A 26807-nucleotide genomic window follows, 5' to 3' on the forward strand; every position below is an offset into this window, starting at 1 on the left:
CATATCCGATACTAATGTTGGGCTTTCATCTTTCTCATGCATTGTGAGTCCATTATTTAAGACACTATATTATGCAGTAAATACAGCCTTGTATTTGCCACATTGGAATGAAATGTTTTACATCTGATGCTGTGTGTCGGTAAGTCTGTAAGCACTTACCTTTACCTTGGGCTATTTGGGCTTCATGGGAGATACTATTTATGATAGACACTTAATCTCTGCCTATGGCATTTGTAATACCTGCAGATTATGAACTGTGTAGTTTCCTCTCCTCGGGCATGAACACTTACGCCAAACTGTATGTAAATTAACCCTACCGTAAAACAATACAACGGCTGTGGCTGCCCTAGGGAGACGCAGCGGGGAAAATAAATATGAAAATTGATATTTAAGTATTAGTAATTATTTTGATATGAAGAGGGGGCGCTACCACAATTTCCTTGCCTTACCAACAAGGCCATTCATAGCCCCCATGGCAGACATGCTGGGATGAAAACACTAGCAATAACATCTGCCGCACGCACACACACATATATAATGAAAGGAGTAAACAGCAGCAATTTTAACGCTGATTATGCAGCCATATATATACTTATCGGAAGGTTACATTCTACCAATGTTTACTTAAATATGCAAACGAAACAAAACTGCATTATGAAATACAAATGATATCACTGTAGCATACTCTCACAGCACATCTGTGAATGTATATTTATACAATGGCAGGTGGAACCCTTTCTCTCTCTCTCTCTCTCTCTCTCTGTCTCTCTCTCTCTCTCTCTCTCTCTCTCTCTGCTCTTACATCACGTATCATTGTGTGATGATGAAGCACATTGCACAAGAGATGAAAAACGGGACGCCTGGCTTAGTCAGTCAGACTGTCGCTGCTTCCAAATCACTCTCTCGCTCTGCGTCCAAAGTCATACAGCAAGTGTTATCAGCTAGCGGGTTTCATTCAACAGGACTGCAAACACCGCTGATGACGAACTGATGGTGCATCGACTACACTGAATGAAGGACAATATTACACCGACTGAGGAGGTTGCGAGAGCGTGCATCCTGAACTACGGACGTGTGCGGAACCGTAAAGTACGAAACGTGTTTACAGGAAAGTATCAGTTTTAAATTTCCAGAGTTTGATGAAATTGTTAGTCTGTGGATGGAGGAAGTTGTCAGTAATATAGAACAAGAAATAGACAAAAAAGACGGTTTTACAATAGCCAGTGAAGACAGTTCTGCAATCGAACAACAGTATCACTCAGAGGAAGAAATTTTGGACAGTTGTGATAGGGCCCTGTCTGTTTCCCCAAAAAAGTATTAAAAGTGCTAGCTAAAATCAAATGTGTTCTGGTTGGCGATAAGGGAAACATAGAATCCCACAACGAATGTCTCTTTGCAGACTTTCTCTTCATACCTATAGAGTAGAATTTTTAGGCGCAAATTTAAAACACAAAATCTAGTTTTTTGTGCAAAGATACTTGCCCCAGAGGTAGTATAGTTTTGGTTCTCTACAATCCATTTACGTGTATTATTTAAAAAAACACAATTGTATGTGATTTTGTGTGGTAAATACTAAAATGCTGCACGCTTTAATCAGTGATTATAAACAACACTTAAACAATTGTAAAAATAAATGTCAAATTACATCATTAATTATTTCATATTATTTGTGCCCTAATCTCGGTTTAAACATAGAGTCACAGAAACACCACCTCGAATTGTACGTTACAGAAAATCCACCTCGTGAGTTAAGTGTTACATAGATTTTTTTCTGCACTGACTTCTATTCCGAAACTGATGGCCCTCATTAGTTAGTAATCGATGGTATTCGAGTTTCACGTTACACATTCTTTTCTCAGGCTGTTTGTACTGACGATTATACATTTATCTAGTCTCAAAATACGTAGGTTATTCTTCATATTGTATTATTATGATGATAGTTCTCGTAACTGAACGAGAGTGTGGCACAGACTTTCCTAGGTAAAGCCCCTCATCAGTTGTGGACAACAACTGCACAAAATTTATAACGCGTGGTAACAGAGCTGTACGTGGTATTGCCGTTGCCGTGCCTGACATGTGGTCAACACGAGTGAACATCGGTAAGAGAAGTGTGGCTTCTTATCAATCTGTCTGCACCAATGTAATGGCGGTGTTGGCCATTCGTCCTTCAGAGGCAAATCTGTTTTGTCCACTGAGACAGGATTAACAAAATTCGTTATATGAACTCCCGTAGCGAGGTAAAGAGTTCATTCAGAAGAGGCAGCAGCCGCTCTGGAGCCCAGTAGGCCAAACATAAATTTCTTCACTAACTTTATAATTTTCACCTGACAGTACGCATGTAATCAATTGGATGCTCCAAACTGTAAAGTAATTGAGTGAAGTGAACTCAAGCTAAACAACAAAAATCTTTAAAAGGAATAAATCGAAGTGGTTTGTTTAAAACATATCTGTAATACTAAACCGTTATCCCGGAACCCCACGCCAATTGAAGATTGCCTATTGTAAGGTGCCACCTATGTGAGGAAGACATTTTTACCAGTTTTGATAAATTATTGTCTCTCACTGATGTATTCACGATAGTTAGGAAGTGCTGTACTCCGTAGCCGACCATGAGTCGGAGAGCATTTCCCACGCTGGCTGGCTGGCTGGCTAGGTGACGAAGCGACCATATGTCACGCGTAGTGGGGTGGGGCTCGGCGCTGGACCGTAGCAACAAGCGTCAGCCTGGGAAATATACGTGACGGGAAGTACCGCCATCTTGGCGCCAAATTCACCGATTTTGTTCATTTATATTTAATAATTAAAGTCATTTATGACAACATGAATACTAGGAGGAGCCTCTGGATGATTAAAACTACACTCCTGGAAATTGAAATAAGAACACCGTGAATTCATTGTCCCAGGAAGGGGAAACTTTATTGACACATTCCTGGGGTCAGATACATCACATGATCACACTGACAGAACCACAGGCACATAGACACAGGCAACAGAGCATGCACAATGTCGGCACTAGTACAGTGTATATCCACCTTTCGCAGCAATGCAGGCTGCTATTCTCCCATGGAGACGATCGTAGAGATGCTGGATGTAGTCCTGTGGAACGGCTTGCCATGCCATTTCCACCTGGCGCCTCAGTTGGACCAGCGTTCGGGCTGGACGTGCAGACCGCGTGAGACGACGCTTCATCCAGTCCCAAACATGCTCAATGGGGGACAGATCCGGAGATCTTGCTGGCCAGGGTAGTTGACTTACACCTTCTAGAGCACGTTGGGTGGCACGGGATACATGCGGACGTGCATTGTCCTGTTGGAACAGCAAGTTCCCTTGCCGGTCTAGGAATGGTAGAACGATGGGTTCGATGACGGTTTGGATGTACCGTGCACTATTCAGTGTCCCCTCGAGGATCACCAGTGGTGTACGGCCAGTGTAGGAGATCGCTCCCCACACCATGATGCCGGGTGTTGGCCCTGTGTGCCTCGGTCGTATGCAGTCCTGATTGTGGCGCTCACCTGCACGGCGCCAAACACGCATACGACCATCATTGGCACCAAGGCAGAAGCGACTCTCATCGCTGAAGACGACACGTCTCCATTCGTCCCTCCAATCACGCCTGTCGCGACACCACTGGAGGCGGGCTGCACGATGTTGGGGCGTGAGCGGAAGACGGCCTAACGGTGTGCGGGACCGTAGCCCAGCTTCATGGAGACGGTTGCGAATGGTCCTCGCCGATACCCCAGGAGCAACAGTGTCCCTAATTTGCTGGGAAGTGGCGGTGCGGTCCCCTACGGCACTGCGTAGGATCCTACGGTCTTGGCGTGCATCCGTGCGTCGCTGCGGTCCGGTCCCAGGTCGACGGGCACGTGCACCTTCCGCCGACCACTGGCGACAACATCGATGTACTGTGGAGACCTCACGCCCCAAGTGTTGAGCAATTCGGCAGTACGTCCACCCGGCCTCCCACATGCCCACTATACGCCCTCGCTCAAAGTCCGTCAACTGCACATACGGTTCACGTCCACGCTGTCGCGGCATGCTACCAGTGTTAAAGACTGCGATGGAGCTCCGTATGCCACGGCAAACTGGCTGACACTGACGGCGGCGGTGCACAAATGCTGCGCAGCTAGCGCCATTCGACGGCCAACACCGCAGTTCCTGGTGTGTCCGCTGTGCCGTGCGTGTGATCATTGCTTGTACAGCCCTCTCGCAGTGTCCGGAGCAAGTATGGTGGGTCTGACACACCGGTGTCAATGTGTTCTTTTTTCCATTTCCAGGAGTGTATTTATCATAATTTTGCCTTTTTAAAATTCACACCCGTTCAAAAACAAATGCATATCTTAGTAAGTACGAACTTGATCGGAAATCTACGAACTGTGACGAAACTAGTAAGAGATGCGGACTGCGCGCCAAGTCGGCAGTCGGCGTTAAGAGCTCTTCCCGTCTCGTTCGATGGTAGTCATGATCTCGGTTACAAGTAGTTTGTGATACGAGTGTTTCATTATTGATCTAATAGGAATACAACTGATATTACGGCATTCTGAATGTTAATTTCTAGTAAATACATACCCCAAAGTTTATCGACAGCAATTTCAGATAATTAGCTTCCACCGACGGAGGCATCCAATGCGCCAATGAAGAATCTCCTCGGGACGACGTTTACGAGAACTGCACCGCGCACAGGTAGGAGGAAATCCGACGACACGACCCACGAAGGCGGATCAAGGAAGGTCCGACTTGCAAATTCCGCATGGAAATGCTGACCAGTAATACTATGGTTCAAATGGCTCGGAGCAGTATGCGACTTAACTTCTGAGGTCATCAGTCGCCTAGAACTTAGAATTAATTAAACCTAACCAACCTAAGGACATCACACACATCCATGCCCGAGGAAGGATTCGAACCTGCCACCGTAGCGGTCGCTCGGTTCCAGACTGCAGCGCCTAGAACCGCACGACCACTCCGGCCAGCTGACCAGTAATACTGTAGGCCACATATACCGCCCTCTACGGACTCACGGCTGAGTAATAACAGTATCAGTTTAGAAGAGAGGGGATCCTGCACTATCTAAAAATTACCAGGGGCAACAAAAATCTGATTTTCAAATTTTAAATTTTAAAATGCTGTTATAATCTATTCTGTAAGAGGTATAATCTTAAGTTTAACACAGTAAGATAATTATTGAACTTAGAAATAGAGTGTGTAACTGTTGGCGCGCAAATATGCCGAGTTAATTCAACCAGTATTTGAGAATGAGTGCATTTAGAGACTTCCAGCAAATTTTGAATATAGTGTGAAACCTTCACGAAACATTATGAAGATGTCCGAAAGAACAGACACCATCTTAATATAGTTAAAGCTATCCGGCCATTGACCTTCGTCTTCTGTGCTGGATGCACACGCATTTCCTGAACTCTTACGAGACTCGGTAAGATTGTCTGCCGCGAGTAATGAGTGTAATGGGCAGGGGCACTACGAGTGTAGTGTGTGGACATTAATTTGGGAATGTGGGTCTCACGGGGAGCTCTGCAGGGGATAAATCCCTGCAGTCGCACTATCCTCTGTGCCTTCGATGGCTCAGATGGATGCCGGCACGGTAGCTCAGCGTGTCCGGTCAGAGGGTTAGCTGCCCTCTGTAATAAAAAAAAACTGAGTTAATCGATCAACAACGAACTAAAACGGCTGTCTTACGAGCTCTGCCCAGAGCAGACGCAACGAACAAAAGTGAACAAAACGAAATTAAAAAAAAAGAAAGATGTATAGAGCGTCTGCCATGTAAGCAGGAGGTCCTGAGTTCGAGTCCCGGTCGGGGCACACATTTTCAACTGTCCCCGTTGATGTATATCAACACCTGTCGGCAGCTCAGGGTCCTGATTTAATTATCATTACACTTTACGAAACATTCTGTCGCCTATGTTCCGCATAAAATGATGAAAGGAAAAAGTTGATCACATACTACACTTTTATTGTTCATTGAAACCTTATCATCGGGTATGATATTTTAATTTATTGCTTCTTTTCTACTAACTCTATTCGCAGTACAGGTACAGACAGTATCTACATACACCTTAAACAATTATATCATTGTACGACGTATAGTTCCGGAGATATGACGCCATAAACATTCAGATTCGTGAAAAACTAGCTTTGCTTAAAATGAAGCTCAAATTACGCAGGCTACATTCATTCAGTGTTCCATACTGAGAGTCCTTAGGGAGTAACACATTAATTCATTTTTAAAGTAATCAGATGTTTGAAGCTGGTTTATACATGGGAGTTCGGTTCTTTAATGAATCGGATGTTCACTGGTCCTTTCGACACGTTATTAAAAACTGTTGCATGATAACACTTGTTACCCAAATTAATTCCAGAAAACTGTTAAGCACATCTTTCTTAATGGAGACATATGTAGACTGATTAAGCACATTTTGGGCCTGCAGGTGTACCACTATGTACGATGGAGTGCTGAAAAGTAATGCCTCCGAATTTTTTATGAGAAACTCTTAGGTTTTCGAATAGAACAAACATTATTAACATTCTACAGTACATCTTTATTCTTCATGTTTACATAGTTATTTCTTAACATTGTCATATTGGCGACGAACACGTTTCTCGCTACTGAAGTTTGTTGACGCCGTCGTCGTAGAATGGTTGACCTCGTCGACGCAGCCACAAACTCACCTCTGCTAGCGCCTTTTCTCGCTTCTGAAGTTTGTTGACGCCGTCGCCGTAGAATGATTGACCTCGTCGACGCAGCCACAAACTCACCCCTGCTTGCGCCGCTTCAACGCTGTCAAAATGAAGTCCTCGGAGGGGTTCTTCAATTTCTGGAAACAGATTAAAATTTGCATGGGCCAAAGTCGGGACATTATGAGAATGATGGACGACAGTGAACCTAAGGCGTCTGGTGATTGCACATGTCGCAGAGGCTTCTGTGTAGTGTGGCACTGTCATGCTGAAGGAGAGTGTGCCCCATGTGTCGACAAACTCTTCGGATTCTAAACTCGAGTATAGCACTATATTCCTAATGCACGGATATAGTTACGTTACATACCGCCCTGTTACACGCTGTAACTTGGAGCCGTCTGGCGGCAGAGGGTCCCAAATATGAATACATCAAGAGTTTCGTACGTCTTATTTAAACAGCTATAAGGGTTTTCCCATAAGAAATTTTAAAGCAATAACTTTCAGCACGCTCTCGTACATTTCTTTAAGTCTGATTTACCTTGTTTTGACCATTAAATGCCAGTAACAGAATGTGGACAACCAAAGACAAACATTTCGTAGATCCTTAGTAAAGATTTTGTCTCAGTTTTCTGGCCAGTCTTGGAGGTGAGTTTAAAGTGTTCAGTTTTGTGCGTATCTTCTTCAGCGCGCAGACATGACAACGGATATGATCGTACATAACTGACTGAGCAATTCAAACAATATAACATCTGTTTAGAAATAAGAATTACAACTATTAATGTATAATACTGAATGAAAATTACAATAGCCCGCTGTAGACGTAATTTTTAAGTCGATTAGAAACTCAGAGATGCGGCTTCGCAACTTTTAAGTTTCACATTGTGGTGTGCTCTGTATTATGGTATAGGGAGCTAATACAGAATGCCGCAAAGTAACAGATGGCGTGGCTAGGTGACGATCTCAGCCTTCTGCAGTTGATAGAAACCACTTTCAATTATGAGTGTGCAGTCTCTGTTAAAATCGCGAACAGTCATAACCTTACCGATTACAATACATTCTGCGACGCCGCGAGTTATTACGCGAGAACAGTTAATGCAGTGAGTTATTTTGCAGTACAGCCTGCAGTATTGGAGCCATTGGTTGTGAAGGGGACAGCAAATTGTGTCTTAGCGATGAGTCATTCGCACCTGTCGCTAATGCTAGCCGTGAGATACGGTATACGTCTCACTTCTAGTGACTGTATACTCATGCCACCTATTAACCTAAATAAACTATATTAAATATAATTCGATCATTTTTAAAATCGGTACAATACCTTTTGTTCTTCAGGAGAACATTGGATAAAAATTTCAGCCCATTAACTATCGTAGTTTCGGAGATAAATTCGTTTAGGAACTGTAATACTTTATCTTTTGGTATCGTTTGAAAACATAACCCAAACTCTCTGTGTGCAGAATTAGTTAATTGAGATTTTCATATTAAAACTTTAATTATTTTTTAACTTTCGTAATATTAAATTCAGACAAAATTATTATTTGTGCCTTATGTCGTTATGGGAGTAAAAGAGAGAGAGTGAGAGTGTGTACGTGGGGCATACGTTAATTTCTAGATTAATTTTATATAATACATTACGTAGTCATAGTTTGAGAAAGATATTTGAAACCACATCGCTGATTACGTATGACTAAGTGTACTTGCTATTGTAAGGAGGCAGCCAGGAAAGCAGTGGAAAGTATAATCATTTTTTCAATTTATTCCAAGATTAATTTTCTTTTCGTTCGGTTTTACTAAATTCTGAATTAGTATTTTCATGTCGGATTGACGTAAATACATCTGTGAATAGTGATTGGCGGAGGCCAGTTTTGGCACGAGAATGATATCGAACAATTCTTCTGATTGGCCAGTCAAACGAATCAATCAGTCAGAAATAAGCATTTCCCGCACACTGCTATTTAGATATGTTGTGATAGAAGCAGCATCAGGGGAATCGCTAGTCAGCTATTGGACGTGCTGGTCATGTTGATCGTTTCAGTCTTCGTTGTGTGTAAAATGAAAATGTAATTGGTTTCTCGCGTCAAGATTGTGTTGGCATGAAAGCAGTTGCATTTTCGAACAGTTTGTTGAAGGTTGGAAGTTTTGGAATTGTCTTGTAGGAAAGTTAGCCGCGTGTGAACATTCGGCCTGTGTGTAAATTCCGCGTAGCATCTTTCCCATACATACATGGAATATTTGGTGAGCAGTTTCTGTTAAAGAAATCCACTGAAAAGGATAGGGAGTGAAAATCATTATTAGTAGCGGAACTGTAACTGTGAAATCGCGTAATTATTCGGGTCGGACTTACGTACAATTCTGGCTGCTTTGCATGTGATCTGAATGGCATGAACTGTTAACTGAGACCAGTTATCTTGTTAGTTAAGTACATTTGGATTTGCCGGCCGCGGTGGTCTCGTGGTTCTAGGCGCTCAGTCCAGAATCGTGCGACTGCTACGTCGCAGGTTCGAATCCTGCCTCGGGCATGGATGTGTGTGATGTCCTCAGGTTAGTTAGGTTTAAGTAGTTCTGAGTTCTAGGGAACTGATGACCACGGATGTTAAGTCCCATAGTGCTCAGAGCCATTTGAACCATTTTTACATTTGGATTTGATGGTAAAAATTTTTTTCATTTGAACTAAAGGAAATACAAATACTTGTATTAGAATTTTGACATTTTGCTGAAGCAATGAAGCAATTACCTTCCGCCCGAAAATTATTATAAGATATTTAGAGGAGACCTGGCTACTAGAGTTAGGCGGACTTAGCAACGTAAGTATAGGCGTCGTTTTACCAACGCTGCTTTTTCGACGTACTAATAGTACCTACGTTTGCAGAGAAATGTGATGGTGAACTGGAGCCGTACTGAGGTAGGTGAAATAGTGCACTGAACAGTACGAAGAACAACTTTTTAACAGCAGTTCCAGTGGCCTATTTCAAGCAACGGACGACGCCCCTCGTAAATGTTATCAAGGAAAATATGGGGTCTGGAAGTCTATACGCTTACGTGTGTCTGTCATCAACGCGACTGTAGCACCTGACAACACAAGCTACGAAGTGTCAAGAGTTTTGCCGGAGCGTGTGCCATATTAAGTAACATTGTAACATATACCACCTTCACCTCAATCGCCGTGTTTTAGTGTACATCTGAGGTGGCTTTGGCAGTAAGCATTGTACGTCTACAAGAAAATTATTTCTTGGCCGGAGTTTGCAGGAAGAACACTAAATGCTCATGGAAATAAATTGCAGATACTCCAGCAGACTCAGAGAATCTGAATCATTTTTGGATGCTAAAGAAACCAACCCACGGCTAGTAGAGAGCCGAATAAGAATATTTCTATTCTTGTATAAAGAAGTGGTTTAAACATTGCATATACATTTACACAGGGAATTTGGAAAGCAATCCAGATATGAATGGGGGATACGAGGTATCTGGTTTTCCTGTAAATACTACTGAAGAGTATTCACATGTTGGTGAACTTGCTGAAAAGAAAGGGTGTACAAGCGTTCAGTACATGCACATTATTTTACATGATACTTTGACTTTACAGAACGCAGCATGTCATTATCAATGGAGAGAAGTCTTCCGAAGTAAGAGTGATTTCAGGCGTGCCACAGGGGAGTGTCGTAGGACTGTTGATATTCACAACGTACATAAATGACCTTGTGGATAACATCGGAAGTTCACTGAGGCTTTTTGCGGATGATGCTGTGGTTTATCGAGAGGTTGTAACAATGGAAAATTGTACTGAAATGCAGGACGATGTGCAACGTATTGACGCATGGTGCAGGGAATGACAATTGAATCTCAATGTACAGAAGTGTAATGTGCTGCGAATACATAGAAAGAAATATCCTTTATGATTTAGCTACAATATAGCAGGTCAGCAACTGGAAGCAGTTAATTCCATAAATTATCTGGGAGTAGGCATTAGGAGTGATTTAAAATGGAATGATCATATAAAGTTGATCGTCGGTAAAGCAGATGCCAGACTGAGATGCATTGGAAGAATCCTAAGGAAATGCAATCCGAAAACAAAGGAAGTAGGTTACAGTACAATTGTTCGCCCACTGGAATATTGATCACCAGTGTGGGATCCGTACCAGAGAGTGTTGATAGAAGAGATAGAGAAGATGCAAAGGAGAGCAGCGCGCTTCGTTAAGGATCATTTAGTAATCGCGAAAGCGTTACGGAGATGATAGATAAACTCCACTGGAAGACTCTGCAAGAAGGACGCTCAGTAGCTCGGTACGGGCTTTTGTTGAAGTTTCAAGAACATACCTTCAGCGAGGGGTCAAGCAGTATATTGTTCCCTCCTACGTATATCTCGCGAAGAGACCATGATGGTAAAATCAGAGAGATTAGAGCCCACACAGAGGAATACCGACAATCTTTCCTTCCATGAACAATACGAGACTGGAATAGAAGGGAGAACCGAGAGAGGTACTCAAGGTACCCTCCGCCACATACCGTCAAGTGGTTTGCCGAGTATGGATGTAGATAGAGATGCAGCAATTTCCACGGCACAGCACAGAAAAGATCGCAAACGGGCTATTCGTTGGTCCACATATATCCCTGATATCTGGGGACACATGCTTTGAATCCTCTCTAACGTCTGGTCTTCTGTATGAGTTACATCGTTTCAGTACCATGACGACATTGTTCTTGGGAAATAGGAGAGCCAGAAATTACAAGGACCACGTTGACGAACTCGTTCATGCTGATAACTTCGTTGGTGGCACCGTAACCCACAAGATGCACTACCTTTACTCCTACCTCGATGTGTTTCCAGAGGGCTGTGGTGCACTCAGGATACACGGGACGTTGCACTACTGCTATGTTGACTGATTTCTTCTGGCTGCTACAGAGAGGTGTTCCAGACACTACCCACAAGAGGAAGGTAAAGAAGGGGTCAAACAAACTAGATAAACTCAATTAGTTTATAAATCATGTTGACTACGGTGGCCATATAACTGAAACTTGAACTCTCAACTTAGTTCTAACCCTCGGCTAGCGGATAGGAGACAATTTTAAACGTGATATTCGTGTTAAGCGCATCCAAATCTATAACGATTATCTACTGTGGTTTCATTAAAGAAAGAGAAAAAAAACCGTGGACCAGTTAATGAAAAACTCAAAATCTCTCATCGACATCGTAAACGTACATTTTCTTATAAATCAAGGAAAGAAACTTTTACGGCTGATTCTTATATACACTCAAGATATGTGCTATTAAACGACACCGCTGACGTTGCTGCCATGGTATCTCGCTGGGAAGCAGAGAATCTGTGTTCGATTCCCAGTTGTATTTTGTAAAAAATGGTTCAAGTGGTTCTAAGCACTACGGGACTTAACATCTGAGGTCATCAGTCCCCTAGACTTAGATCTACTTAAACCTAACTAACATAAAGACATCACACACATCCATGCTCGAGGCAGGATTCAAACCTGCGACCCTACCAGCAGCGTGGTTCCGGACTTAAGTGCCAAGAACCGATCGGCCACAACGGTAGGCTGCATTTCTGCAGTTTCTTTATCGGCATTTTATGGGTCGAGGTTGGTAGGAATGACAGCGTTAATAAGGTAAGTAAATAAATAAGGAATAATAACAACGTCAGTAAATGAATTTATCAAACGATTTGTGTTAGTTAAGAAATAAAATTTTAAGCTTCGTTGTATGAACACAGTTTCCAGTAAACTTGCTGCGAAGACGATCATTCGATGCACGTTATCACATAAGGGAGAAAAATAACCCTTGTCGCAGTTCGTTGTCTACATAAAATAACGAATTCGTGTACGGCGCTATATTCCATCACAGCGACTTAGAAATTGTAAGAGACCGATGATTGATTTGTTCTTCACGGTATAGAAGAGGCCAATCAGTAAATGTTTGCTTTACTTGCTCCAAATCAGGAAATAAACAATTCAATTTACGAAACATATCTCGAGGACCTTTAAAACTATACGTTGATGATAACAAATTTTGTCTGATGTTGGATTCCTGGGGTGGACAAACTAACGCCGTCATGTGTGATATTGTGTTTATATGACGAGGGTCATCCGAACTGCACGGTGGAGGTAATAGGCCAAATTGCACACCTGTTTGCCAGCATGCGATGTTTATTTTTATGACCAAATTAAAAACTTCATTTCGAGGTTTCAAACTTACAGATTACATCTGGAAACCCAGCGGCAATTGCACAACCTTGCGGATGCAATAACGATTCACAGCATATTTCATGACCGGTTTTCAACACCGATTTTGCAGACACTGTTAACGTATTCGTGGTACGTATAAAAACTGATTCCCTAAAAAGAAATAGTTTTAAATGTAACTAAGTTTGTTTTCCTGCGAATCTTCTGAAGGAAAGATGTTCTTGAGTGAAGAGGACATTTGAGTGAAGAGGACATGTGTTCTTGGTATCGCGAGAATATTTTCTTTGTATGTTACTGTGACAAATACCATCCACTTAGTTGGTAGAAGGAAATTGACGTCATGTAGCAGAGTGATTGATAGAGTCAGTGTAAATCGACCTGGGTGTGATTTTAAATTCTTTACCTACCCAAAGTCGATGAGAAATTTATTTGCTTACCTGGGAATCGAACACAGGTTCTCCGCTTCTCAACATGATACCTTGATCGTTACATTAGCTGCGCTATCCTCGAACAGCGTTCACATTACGGGTACATAAGCGGCAGTCTTCTTTCCTTGATATCTACGAGAATACACAATCGATTAAGAGTGCTCAGTTTTCATTTATCTATCGATCGCCCCATTCTGAGTCGACTGCCCGTCGTGAAATTTACGGGTAGTATCCTCGATAACGGGGTTGTTTGGCACAAATATTTTAGTCATTCAGTTTAGGTTGTACACCCCCAACTTGCCAAATATGAGCTTAGTCGACAGGTTGTCTCTGAGGCTTCTCTTTACGAGGAGGAATCTGCGCACCCTCGGCGAAGGAGGAGTAAAGTCTGGTGGTCTGTTCCAAGCTTCAGCAGACGAATTAAACAGCTTTTGTGAGCAACAGTCAGCTCACAAACTGCAGTAAATTATTAGCCACCAGACAGCACCTTCTCGACATAGAAGTTTTCTTAAAATATGTTTGTACACAGACAGTATGGAAGCAATCATGAGAACACCTTCCGAGGTAGGAACTAATGACAGAGGGAGTGAAAACTCTTTAGATGGTGTTATTCTACTTCTTACAACGTTAATTTCTTGTTTATTACTGTTACCTTTCCTGCTGACTGGTATGAAAGATTAATTCCACCAATATACAAAAAGGTAAGCTGTGTCATCAGGTGACTATACAGTAACGTGAAAAAAGTCAAGGGATATCTCACAATACCATGACGGATCCCCCTGTGCTCGGCCTAGTGCAGCGTCTCGACGTGGCATAGACTCAACAAATCGCTTCAAGTCCCCAGCAGAAATATTCAGCTATGCTGCCTCTACAGGCGTCCATGATTGCGAAGGCGTTGCCGGTGCAGTATATTGTGATCAAACTGACCTCTAGATTATGTCCCATAGACGTTCCACAGGATTCATATCAGGCGATGTGAGCAACCAAACCACTCGGTCGAATTGTCTAGAACGTTTTTCAAACCTATCGCGAACAATGGTGGTTCGATAATTTGGCGCATTGTCATCTATAAAAACTCCGTCGCTGTTTGCGAGCACGAGGTACATGAAGAGCTGCATATGGTCTCCAAGTACCCGAAGGTCGAGAGGGCCAAGGCTATTGCACATAAACACAGCCCACAACAATATGGAGCCACCGCCCGCTGGCCGAAAAATGCCTTGTTGACAGCTTGGTCCGGGGGTCTGCGCCACGCTCGACTTCTATCACCAGCTTTTACCAACAATAATCGAGGCACATATGACCAGGCCAAGCTTTTCCATTTGTCTAACGTCCAACCGACATGGCCATGATCCGAGGAAAGGCGCTGCAGGCACTCGCGTCGGTCGTCTGCTGCCATAATTGATTAACGCCAAATTTTGCCGCACTGCCCTAACGGATACATTTGTCGTACGTCCAACACTGATTTCTGCGATTACTTCACGCAGTATTCCTTGTCTGTTAGCACTGACAACACTACGCAAACGCCGCTGTCCACGGTCGGTAAGCGAAGACCATCGGCCACTGCGTTGTCCGTGGTAAGAGGTAATGCTTGAAATCTGGTATTCTTGGGACACTTTTGACACTGTGGATGTCTGAGTATTGAATTGCCAAACGATTTACGAAATGGAATGTCCCATGCCTCTAGCTCCTACTACTATTCCTAGTTTGAAGTCTGTTAATTCCCGTCGTGCGGTCATAATTATGTCAAAAACTTTTAAAACATGAACCACCTCAGCACAAATGACAGCCCATTTGCGTCTTGTGTATGTGATACTACCGCTAACTGTACATCTGCATAACGCTTATCCAATGACTTTTGTCACCTCATTGTATGCCGAGCAGCATCTTACCAACAGTACCTTTTTACTAAGAGCAGGTGGATAACCTTAAATCACAGAACATACACGACAAAAATAACTCAGACTTCCGAAACAAGACAGCACAACTACTGCTTTAATCAAAATGAATGACAGCACACAAAATGCTACGAACAGGAGAAAGCGACGATTTTAACACTGCTGGATTGCAACTAGACATGTAATACTGTTCATTTTGATCGATTAATTCCGCGACAAGAAGGACAATGGACCACCCAGTATCACTAACATAGCCAGATACAAAAAATTAAAACACTTACGCCGCGAAGGCAAAGAACAATTGTCCGGAATAAGAACAAGAAACATTTTCTACCTATTAATTAATAATGTGAAAATGTAATTATTATTATTCAGTCTATTAATTTCTATTAATCATTAAAATGAAACTGATGAATTTCTTAAATAGTGTACTACTGTGGTTCGGAAAATACTTCTGCACAGTTTTAGTGCTGTAAACCATACATTAACCACCCATGGTCACTGATGTTCCACTTGTCGCAGCCATCATGGATTTTCCGTTGCCCGATAGTGTATATTATACTGGTTTACGTTACGGTTGTTGGTGAATGACGCTTCGTCGCTAAATAGAACGCGTGAAAAAAATCTGTCATCGTCCCGTAACTTCTCTTGTGCCCAGTGGCAGAACTGTACACGACGTTCAAAGTCGTCGCCATGCAATTCCTGGTGCATAGAAATATGTACGGGTGCAATCCATGTTGATGTAGCATTCTCAACACCGACGTTTTTGAGATTCCCGATTCTCGCGCAATTTGTCTGCTACTGATGTGCGGATTAGCCGCGACAGCAGCAAAAACACCTGCTTGGGCATCATCATTTGTTGCAGGTCTTGGTTGACATTTCACATGTGGCTGAACACATCCTGTTTCCTTAAATAACGTAACTATCCGGCGAACAATCCGAACACTTGGGTGATGTCGTCCAGGATACCGAGCAGCATACATAGCACACACCCGTTGTGCATTTTGATCACAATACCCATACATCAGCACGATATCGACCTTTACTGCAATTGGTAAACGATCCATATTAACACGGGTAATGTATCACGAAGCAAATACCGTCCGTACTACCGGAATGTTACGTGATACCACGTACTTATAAGTATTTGACTATTACAGCGCCATCTATCACAAAGCGAAGAATGTGGTCGAACTAAAACATTCATATTTCTTTACGTACTACACGAATATGTAATAAGAATTGGGGGTTCCTACTTAAAAACGCAGTTGATATCCGTTTGACCTATGGCAGCGCCATCTACCGGGCCAACCATAGCGCCATCTGGTTCCCCCCTTCAAGCTAGACAAGTTTCGTTCTTTGTAGTTTTTTCGTTTCAAGCTTATTTCGTGAGATATTTGGCCCGGTCACTATCAATGGACCACCCTGTATATACATTATATTAAAAAAAATTACGTGCTCCAGTAGTCCCGCCAAATCCTTACAACTGGTATGTAGCTTTTTGGCACAAATGGTGAAAACGCTAGAAGACTAGAGCTAGTCATGACTAATCGGGTAAAATGTATATGTAGCATTTATTTGTTTCACCAGATATGTTTTCAGATGCTGAGATGGGCTGTGTACGACCCTATGTATGTTCTACTTTCTTTCCTGGCTTCTTAGTCAAAGCTAACATTGGTACCTTTCGTCACATATCAAAAATCTATTCATTACTCAAAAACTGAAATATCAGATCGTATATCTCCAGCACCTTAGCTGTACCTTTACATAATACTAAATGTTCCTCCTCCCCCTCCATCATTTTTTCCATTTATTGTTAATTTCACGCCTGATACAGGTAGGAAGCAGCGGCATACTAAGCCGCTCTTTGGCCACAGATAAAACTAATGATACAAAAGAAGACAATCGCAGAACAGACGTGTTGGATATACAAACGTAGATGTACAAAATTAAAACACACGGAGCCGTTCACAGGCGCAGAGTCGAAAATAAAAATGTTCAGACATGTAGACACGCACAGAGATGACAGATGACACGCGAACGTTGGAGCACAAACGATTAAACACTGGAACACTTGAGCACGTACACGACGGTACACACAAACACTAGGCGATGATCTCCAGCACGCGAAAGTTCGCTATACGTGTAAGAGTCCAGGGACCTGCCAAAAGGGTAAAAAAGGGGGGAAGAGGGAGAGGGGAGTGTATAGATGCCAGTGGCAGAGGAGATGGGAGGGGGAGGAAAGAAGGTAGGGGGTAGGGGAAACCTGGTGGGAGGAGGGAGGGGGGAAGGGAGGAGGGAGAGAGAGAGGGTGCCCTTGGGAAAAAACACAGGGTGCAGTAGAGGAGGGTTAGATGGAAGGGATGAGGGCATCATCAGGGAGGGGGAGTTGGTGGAAGCCACCTTGGGCGAGGGTGGTGGAAGCCACCTTGGGCGAGGGTATGGCGAGTGAAGAGATGGAGAGCAGGTGGGATGTGGGAATGCAGGCACAGCAACAGACGGAGGTGGGAAAGGATGGGAGAGACAAGCATCAAGTTTGTGGGAGGTGTAGAGTATCTGTATCCGTTCGAGGAAGAGAAGGAGGTGTGGGAACGGAATAAGGTCATATAGGATCTGCGTAGGGGAGGGGAGAAGGATGCGATAAGCAGCAGAGCACATGGCGTTCTAGTATTTGAAGGGATTTGTAAAGTGTAGGAGGGACGGAGATCCAGGCGGGATGAGCATAGCAGAGGATAGGTCAGATAAGGGATTTATAGGTGTGGAGGGTGGTGGAGGGGTCTAGACCCTATGTGTGGCCAGAAAGGAGCTTGAGGAGACGGAGTCTGGAGCATGCCTTGGCTTGGATTGTCCAGAAATGAGGGGTCCAGGAGAGGCGACGGTCAAGGGTGACGCCAAGGAACTTAAGAGTGGGGGTGAGGGCGATAGGACGGCCATAAATGCTGAGATATAAGTCGAGGCGATGGAAGGAAGGGGTGGTTTTGCCTACAATGATCGCCTGGGTCTTGGAAAGATTGACCTTGAGCAACCAATGGTTACACCAAGCGGTGAACCGGTCAAGACAGGATTGGAGTAGGTGTTGGGAACGTTGCAGGGTGGGGCAAGGGCAAGGAAGGCGGTATCATCGGCGTACTGGAGAGGGTGGATGGGGGTTGAAGGCAGTGGCATGTCGGCAGTATACAAAAGGTATAGAAGAGGGGAGAGGATGGAACCCTGGGGCACACTGGCGGAGGGGTAGAAGCTGTAGGAATCCGTGTTATGGATGGTGACAAAGGAAGGACGTTGGGAAAGAAAGGACCCGATCCGACGGACGTAGTTGATAGAAAGGGCGAAGGTTTGGAGCTTGAAGAGGAGACCAGAATGCCACACACAGTCATAGCCGCGTTCAAGGTTGAGGGAGAAGAAGATGGGGGAGCGACGGGAGTTGAGCTGTTCAGAGACGAGATGAGTGAGGTGAAGGAGAAGGTCATCGGTAGAGAAGGACGGTCGAAAGCCACGCTGGGTAACGGGAAGGAGGCGGTGTCCTCCATCATTTCGATTATACACTCTTATATGTTTCTTTTCCAAACCCATTCTGCATTCAACAGCAGATTGACACTGTATCTGTTGCCATTGCCGTAGGATCGCTCTTAGCTACAATTTCTGTGTGGTCTTTCCCTGTATTTCCATTCACATCCCTAAAATATCTGTACCAAAAAAGTCTTCTGATGAGCTCAATATCAATCCCCCATCGCAGGATAGGTATTTATGAGGCCATCAGTAGCTGACGCTGGCTTCGCTGCTGTCGGGCCACCATACGCTTCTTCGCTAGATGACACTGACAGGGTTTTCTCACTGGCGGGTGCTTTATAGCAGCATAATAATTAAATAAAACGGCACAAAATATTTAAAAGTATACACAAACCTTCCTTGCGAATAAATCTATGTAATACTAAAAGCCATGTCATAATCCCTACGACGGTTCCTTAGATTAGCGTTAATATACAGACAGAATCTACGACAGGAGAGTTTAATTTTTCTCATGTTCTAAACAAGAAATTGACTCACTAAAGACCTCTGGAAGGATGTGAAATGTTGGACTCGTAATGCTAGCACGTGAAAAAAGTATGTAGGTAAATAAATTACGCAAACTGCAGTTACAGTACAGCGGCACAATGTGCGAAGTGACGAATCAGAACTTTTTAAGTGAAAACCCTTAACGATTTTTAAATAAAACAAACTTTATAAACATTGTACATCTTCATTCTTCATGTTTAGGAAAAATATTTCTCAACCTAGTCCCCCTGGTGACGAACACATTTCTCCAAACGAGAGGTCAATTAGTTGATACCATCACTGTGAAATTTTTTACTTTGTTGACAGTGCCTCAACCTCAAATCTGCTTACACCCCTTCATCCTAATCAAAGAGAAGTCTTCGCAGGTGGTTTTTGGAACAAATGAAAGTCGGATGGGGTCAAGTAGTGCCTACAAGGCGGGTGACCTGTGACAGTGAACCTAATGTGTCGGATTGTTGTAGAAGTCTCACCGCTAGTGTGGGGTTTGGCGCTTTCATTCTGAAGGAGAGGATTCTCCAGGCTTGGACGAATCATTCGAATTCTAAACTTCATTACAGCACGCTGTTCTTCACACACCTACACAATTACCTTAAACGTCGCCATTTTGCACGCTATAATTCGGAGCCGTTTAATGGAAGAGGACTGCAAATATGAAGACCTAAAGAATAAAGATGTACAATGTTAATATCGTCTGTTTTATTTAAAACGCATTAAGAGTTTTCACATAAAATGTTCGGAGGCATTGCCTTTCTGCACGCCTTCGTATTAGAACTAATTTCAGGGGCTTTTTTTTTACGGTTATGGAGCTGTATAGGCAGAAATAACAGAATGAATAGTTCTTTTTTATTTTTGACCCAGGTATGAAGAGTTTATTGAGATCTTAAAGTTGATGAAACACCACCCTTTAGGTTGTAACTAGCACATGGGAAAAAACTTGTAAAACGAAAAGCGGCCAATAGTGAAGATTTTTGTGCTGTTTTACAGCCTTGTAGAAAACTTGTGTTGTGTACGATGTTTATCGTAGCCTCAGAATGGTAGTTCGTACTACCTATCGGACCTTCTAAAACCTAGAAATTTTGTATGATCCAAAATGCTACGTTTTCTAAATTCGTAAAAATATTTGCTGCATCTAACCGATTCTTTCATATTGATCTTTTGATAAGCCAGAGGCGATGCCTTGATTTAGGGTGGCTGGACTGCCGTCTTTGGTACGTCGCAAGGGGACACGATATCTGCAAGCCGTGGTACAGAAGACCATGCGCAGTCACGATGAGGAGCGTGGAGGCATGAGCACTTCATTAGACAGCCAGTCTCCCAGGGGCAGCGAGTACATAAAGGAAGGTAACGATTGCCAACTTGGGAAAGCAGCAGGCTTTCCTATCTAGAGTTGGCTACGTAATGAAGAGCCACATATTAAGTCGTCGGCTCGTTCATGGAGTTTCCGTTTCTGTTTTGGATCCTTTCCATGCCACGAGACTAACCCACCGGGGTGTATCTGTTGCGAGACTGTTGTGGCAGTCATTATCATCATATAAAGGAAGTTAATGGTGACCTCACGTCTGTTGTACTGCATCTTAAAGTGGATTTATCCTGCCAAGGGAGAGTGAAGTACGACCGGCGTGAGCCGGTCTTGACAGTGCTCGTGAGAACTCTCTGGCCGTACAAGGGATACAAAGAGACACATATGTATTTATATTTTATCCAAGGTCTTAAAAGGAGTGGCAATCAGTGATGATTAATTACTGTGATTACAATTTCCTTGTAAGTATTGTGTCTCATTGGTGGCGTCCTTCTGTGAACCACTTTCTGTTGAACCACATGGACTGGCATTCGGCCTCTACGTGTGCGACTTAACCAAAAGGGACAAATAACTGAGTAGTGGAAGATTTCATAATTCCGTTTATGCTGTTGAATTGTGTGAAGGGTGCTGGCTGTGTTAAGATGTTACAATATATGTGCCAATATAATGATTCTTTTCTGTTTTAGAGCTTTAAAACCTATTGGCTGTCTTCATTCATATCAGTTAGTTCAGCTTGTTGGGACCTGCGTCAAAAGTAAATATAGTCATATCAGCTTCTGAACGAAATATTTTGCGTACTTCGTCTTTCACCGGCCTGCATTTTGTATCGTAAAGAATCTACACGATGTGATTTAAATCTTGTTACATTGTCTTGTTAAGTTTAGTCATTGTTCATCCACGACCTTACTTACCTTACTGTTACTTTTTTTGCGCTTTTAAGTTAAATTTTTATCTATTTCTTGGTCACCTTAAAATGTCATGATCTTTGCAGTCTATTTATTGGCCCTTTTTAATAATTTTTTTTGAAGTTACCTTATTGGCGCTTCAAACAGCCTTGTTTCTTGCTATGTTCCACTTAATTATTGGCGCTTCCACACAATTTAACACCCATTTTACTAGTGCTTTACCGAATAATTAAATCTGCTAAAGTTACTGCCGAGTTGAGTGTCCTAGTAGCTGCTTGAATTTTTGGTTCTAGCTATTAATTCTGTGAAGCTTTGTTGGTAATGGTATTAGCTGTGGTGTGGTAGTATTAATACAAGTAGTTGCTTTCTTAGTAGACAGAGAATTTCGAGACCGCTTTTGCTAGTTGTATAAATAGTTGTACAGGTATCACTGAACTTAGGTAGAGTAGACGTATAGGTCTTTTTTTTTTTAAGTAACTGTAAAATTTTACCATGAGTGAGGTTTGTGAGTAGTGGGTTATGGTGTGGCATTTGTTCAAAGTATTTTCACGGGGGCAATGCAGTGAGGAAGCCAGTGGGCATTCTAGAGATATCCTCTCCTGGGAATGCAGAATCTGTAGTAGAAATAAGTTGATAGACGAGCAGGAGCGCAAGATCTGTGCCATGCAGGTGCAGTTACAATGCGCAAAGGAGGAACTAGATAGGTTGAGGAGGGTGTGGGGCCGGCCGTTGTGGCCGAGCGTTTCTAAGTGCTTCAGTCTGGAACCGCGCGACCGCTACAGTTGCAAGTTCGAATCCTGCCTCGGTCATGGATGTGTGTGATGTCCTTAGATTAGTTAGGTTAAGTAGTTCTAGGTTCTACGGGACTGATGACCTCAGATGGTAAGTCCCATAGTGCTCAGAGCCATTTGAACCATTTTTTGAGGGTGAGGGGTGGTGGGGAATGGGAACTGGCAGTTGGCAAGAAGGCAGCTAGAAGGAGAGGTATTCAGACAGTTACACTTCGCGTATATGCAACAAATTTGACCAACTGTCAGAGTTGAGTAGAGAGGAGCCTCACGCAGCTGTAGATGTAGGTAACATGCTGCAGTCCTCAGCAGTTAAGAGGCCTAGGTCAGTTACAAAGTCTAACAGAAAAAAGAAGGTTCTGGTGCTAGGTAGTTCGCACAATAGAGGTGTGGGCCAGCGGTTGCGGGAAGTGTTGGGGATTGAGTACCAGATCACCAGGATTGTGAAGCCTAGTGCAGGGTTGGCTCAGGTGACTGATAGTTTAGGTGAGCTATGTAGGAATTATACGAAGAAGGATCAGGTAGTGATAGTGCGAGGAGCAGAGGGCATGGGTCACATTTCAGTGGTGCTAGTTGGGTCTATGAGTAGATCGGGTTTCACTAGGCATGGCCTGCACCTCAATAGATATGGGAAGGGAAGGTTGGCAAAGCTTAGCTTATACATGACAGTGTAGTTGGTGGTGGTGGAATCACTCATGCAAAAATTTCTGTAGTAGTTGGTGTTAGAGCTGTACATTTTCCAGACTGCAGTCAGCCAATAGGAATACTTGCTTAAAGGAAGTCCCTCTAACTAAAGGCTTAAATACAGAGGAAGTCATGTTTCCAAGTAAAGAAGGAATTAGCATATCTCATCAAAATATAAGGGCTATTAGAGATAAAATTAGTGAACTGCTGTTGACTTTGAAATTATTGGTAATTCGGTGCACCACTTAAATAATTTGAAGATTCAGAGGCTTCCGTTACCAGGATACAGATTAGCTGGCTGTTTTTCAAGAAGTTCATTGTGGGCTGGGGGAGCGGCTGTGTACGTAAAAAACAGTATTCCCTTTGAGTCAACAGACATATCAGGCACTTTACTGAACAGGTATTTGAATGTTGCTCAGAGGCAGTTGAATTCAGTGTAACTAAACTTGTAATGGTTGTTTTTTATAGGTCCCCTAACTCTGACTTCAGAGCATTTCTGCTCAAGCTAGAGAGGGTTCTTGATTTACTTTGTAGGAAGTACCAGAAATTATTTATATGTGGTGACTTCTATATAATTTTGTATGTGTTGATGCAAAAGAAATGATGTTGGTAGATCACCTAAATTCATATGATCTGATGCAGACTGTAGTTCTTCCAACTGGGGTGCAGCGGAGCAGTAGCACAGGTATAGACAATATTTGTATTCATTCTTCATTACTAGATGGGCATTCTCTTAGTAAAAGGGTGAATGGTCTTTCAGACCTTGATGCACAAATTTTAACACTAAAAGGCTTTTGTACTCAAACAAATGTCGCATATGATTACAAACTATGTAGGAAAGTTAATCCAAATGCAATAGAGAGTTTTTTAAACCTTATCAAGGAACAATAGTGACAGGATGTTTATAGTGCCGATAACATAGATGATAAATATAATGCTTTCCTTAAAACATTTCGCACGCTCTTTGAAAGTTGCTTTCCATTACAACTTTCTAAATGGAGTACTAGCAGTAATAGGCAGCCCGAATGGCTGACTAGCAGGTAAGGATGTCATGTAGAACAAAGTGAGAATTATATCAACATGTTAGAAGTAGTCACAATCAAGCGACAGCAGCCAAATACAAACAGTATTGTAAGGTGCTTAAAACATTATTAGGAAGGCAAAGAGCATGTGGTATGCAAATAGAATAGCTGATTCACGGGATAAAATTAAAACCATGTGTTGAGTTGTGAAGCCAATGTCTGGTCAGCAGCAGAAGGTCGATGATATAAAGTCAGTTTGTAGTAAATATATTTATGTTACTGATAAATCAGATATATGTACAGTATTTAACAATCATTTTCTGAGCATTGCTGGTGAATTAAATAAAAATTTTGTTTCTACAGGGAATCATATAACTTTCTTGGCAAATGCCTTTCCGAGATTGGTGTATGAAATAGACCTCTGTGATACAGACAAGGGGGAGATTGAGTCAATAATTAAACACCGAAGACTAAGGACTCTCATGGATATGATGGAGTGCCTTGCAGAATATTAAACTACTGTACTGCACATGTTAGCCCCGTATTTAGCCATACTGTAATTTTTCCTGTAAGAATGGTCAGTGTCCTGAACGATTAAAGTACTCATTAGTAAAGCTGCTTTATAAAAAGGAAGAAAGGAATAATGTAGACAGTTTTAGACCTACATCTATGCCATCAGTGTTTGCTAAAGATATTGAAAAGGCTCTGTATGTAAGGATAATTGGTCGTTTTATATCACACGATTTACTATCAAATGTACAGTTTGGTTTTAGAAGTCGTTTAACTACTGAAAATGCTATATTCTCTTTTCTCTATTAGGTACTGGATGGGTTAAACAAAATGTTTCGACCGCAAGCATATTTTTTGATGTAACTAAGGCGTTTGATTGTGTTGATCACAAAATATTGCTCCAGAAGTTGGGCAATTACGGACTATGGGTAGTAGCTAACAGCTGGTTCACCTCTTACGTTAGCAACAGACAGCAAAATATCATTCACAATGTTGAGAATGGTTGTGATGAGGGGTCTCAGATGACACTAGCTTGGTAATAAAGGATGTTGTGAATAGCATTGGCTCGGTTTCAAATAGTGCACTTCATGACCTAAGTTCATGGCTTGTAGAAAATAAACTAACGCTAAATCACAAGACGACTCAGTTTTAATAGTTTCTAACACACAAACCAACAAAAGCTGACGTTTTATTTTCATGGAATAGGCGTATGATTGAAACTGAAAGGTTCAACTTTCTAGGTTTTCAGACAGATAGTAAACTGTCGTGGAAAACCAACATTTAGGATCTTGTTCAAAGATTTAATGCAGGCATTTTTACTATTCGAACGATACCTGAAGTGAGTGATCGTTCCACACGAAAATTAGTCTACTTTGCTTATTTTCATTCGCTTATGTCACATGGTATTATACTTTGGGGTAACACTTCCCATTCTAAAACGATATTTTGGCTCAGAAACAGGGGGCTCAGGCAATAAGTGGTGTAGCTTCACGAAGCTCATGTCGAACGCTGTTTAAGGGTCTGGGTATTTTGACATTGGCATCTCATAGTATATATTCCTTACTGTCATTTCTTGTTAACAATATTTGCTTATTCCCACGGATAAGCAGCTTTCACTCCGTTAATACTCAGTAGAAGTCAGACGGGCATTTGGATCGGACTTCCTTTTGAGCAGGAAGTTGTGCAGTATACTGCTTCATCTATTTTCAGTAAGGTACCATTCGAATTCAAAAATCGTAGCAGAAATCCACGCGCTTTCCTCATGGCTCACTCCATCTATTCTGTCGAGGTCTTCCTTGAAAAATTAAGCTGATTCTTGCTGTATTATTGATAGCGTTATTTAAACTTATGGATAGACTTCTTTCAGGTTCCTAAACATTTTATTTTTATCTGTTATCGTTTTGTGTTGTAATTTCATGTACTCACACGTTCCATGACCTTGGAGATTTGCCCCCCACTTTCGTCACATGGAACTTCACGTGTAAATAAAAAATAAAATAGTGCTTTATGTAAATTGTTTGTATTAAATAAATGTCGGGATTTCATTCTGTTGACAGTCGCTTCACTCTCTTACACTCTCAATCCCTGCAAGCTTAAAACATTTCAATCGTAGATGGTTGGATGAGTCTTCGGTGGGTCGGCAGTTTCACACGCTGATAGTGCGCATGTGGTATTTTCACTTTTCTGTAACCAGTATTTTGCTTGTTTTTGAACATAGGAGGAATAAAAGTGTTGAGGCTGACTCATTTAAGGAGAATTTGCCTACAATATGAATTACAGAGTCATAATAAAAGAGTGGACGGCATTAAGTTGTCGGGTACACAGTACCACAAACACAGTTGTGGAGGAAAGTACAGCCTACTCCTCTTGCAGGGCATTGCTTTCTTATGAGCAGGAAAGTATTGCAGTTAGTTGGTACCTCTCCATTTCTCACAAATGTCTGAAATTGCAGACACCATTACATATAGTTAAGGCGAGGACATCCAATGATCTCTTCAGTACAGATGCACACCAGGCTCGATCTCTGAAGATAATCGGCGAAATGTCGCGAGTAATGAGAATAGTGGACAAGGTGCAGTACACTGGTAGTGTGTTGGGTGTTGGGAATTTGTGTCTGAGACGAGGCGTGCTAAGGCTGTCTGTGCAGTTGCGATGACTGCAGTGCCCAGATGCCGCAATGATCAGCGCGTCTGTGTAGTGAGCAGGAGATCTCAGTGGGATTCCTAGTCTAGCACAATGTGTCAGCCCTCTTCTTTGATTTTCATCAATGCACACTCGCACCCACTGTCCAATCCTTTCTGCCTCAATATATAACTAAGCCAAGGCTGGCCAATGATCCCTTCAATGCAGATG

Source organism: Schistocerca serialis, chromosome 2, assembly GCF_023864345.2.
Source record: "Schistocerca serialis cubense isolate TAMUIC-IGC-003099 chromosome 2, iqSchSeri2.2, whole genome shotgun sequence".
NCBI classification, from domain to species: Eukaryota; Metazoa; Arthropoda; class Insecta; order Orthoptera; family Acrididae; genus Schistocerca; species Schistocerca serialis.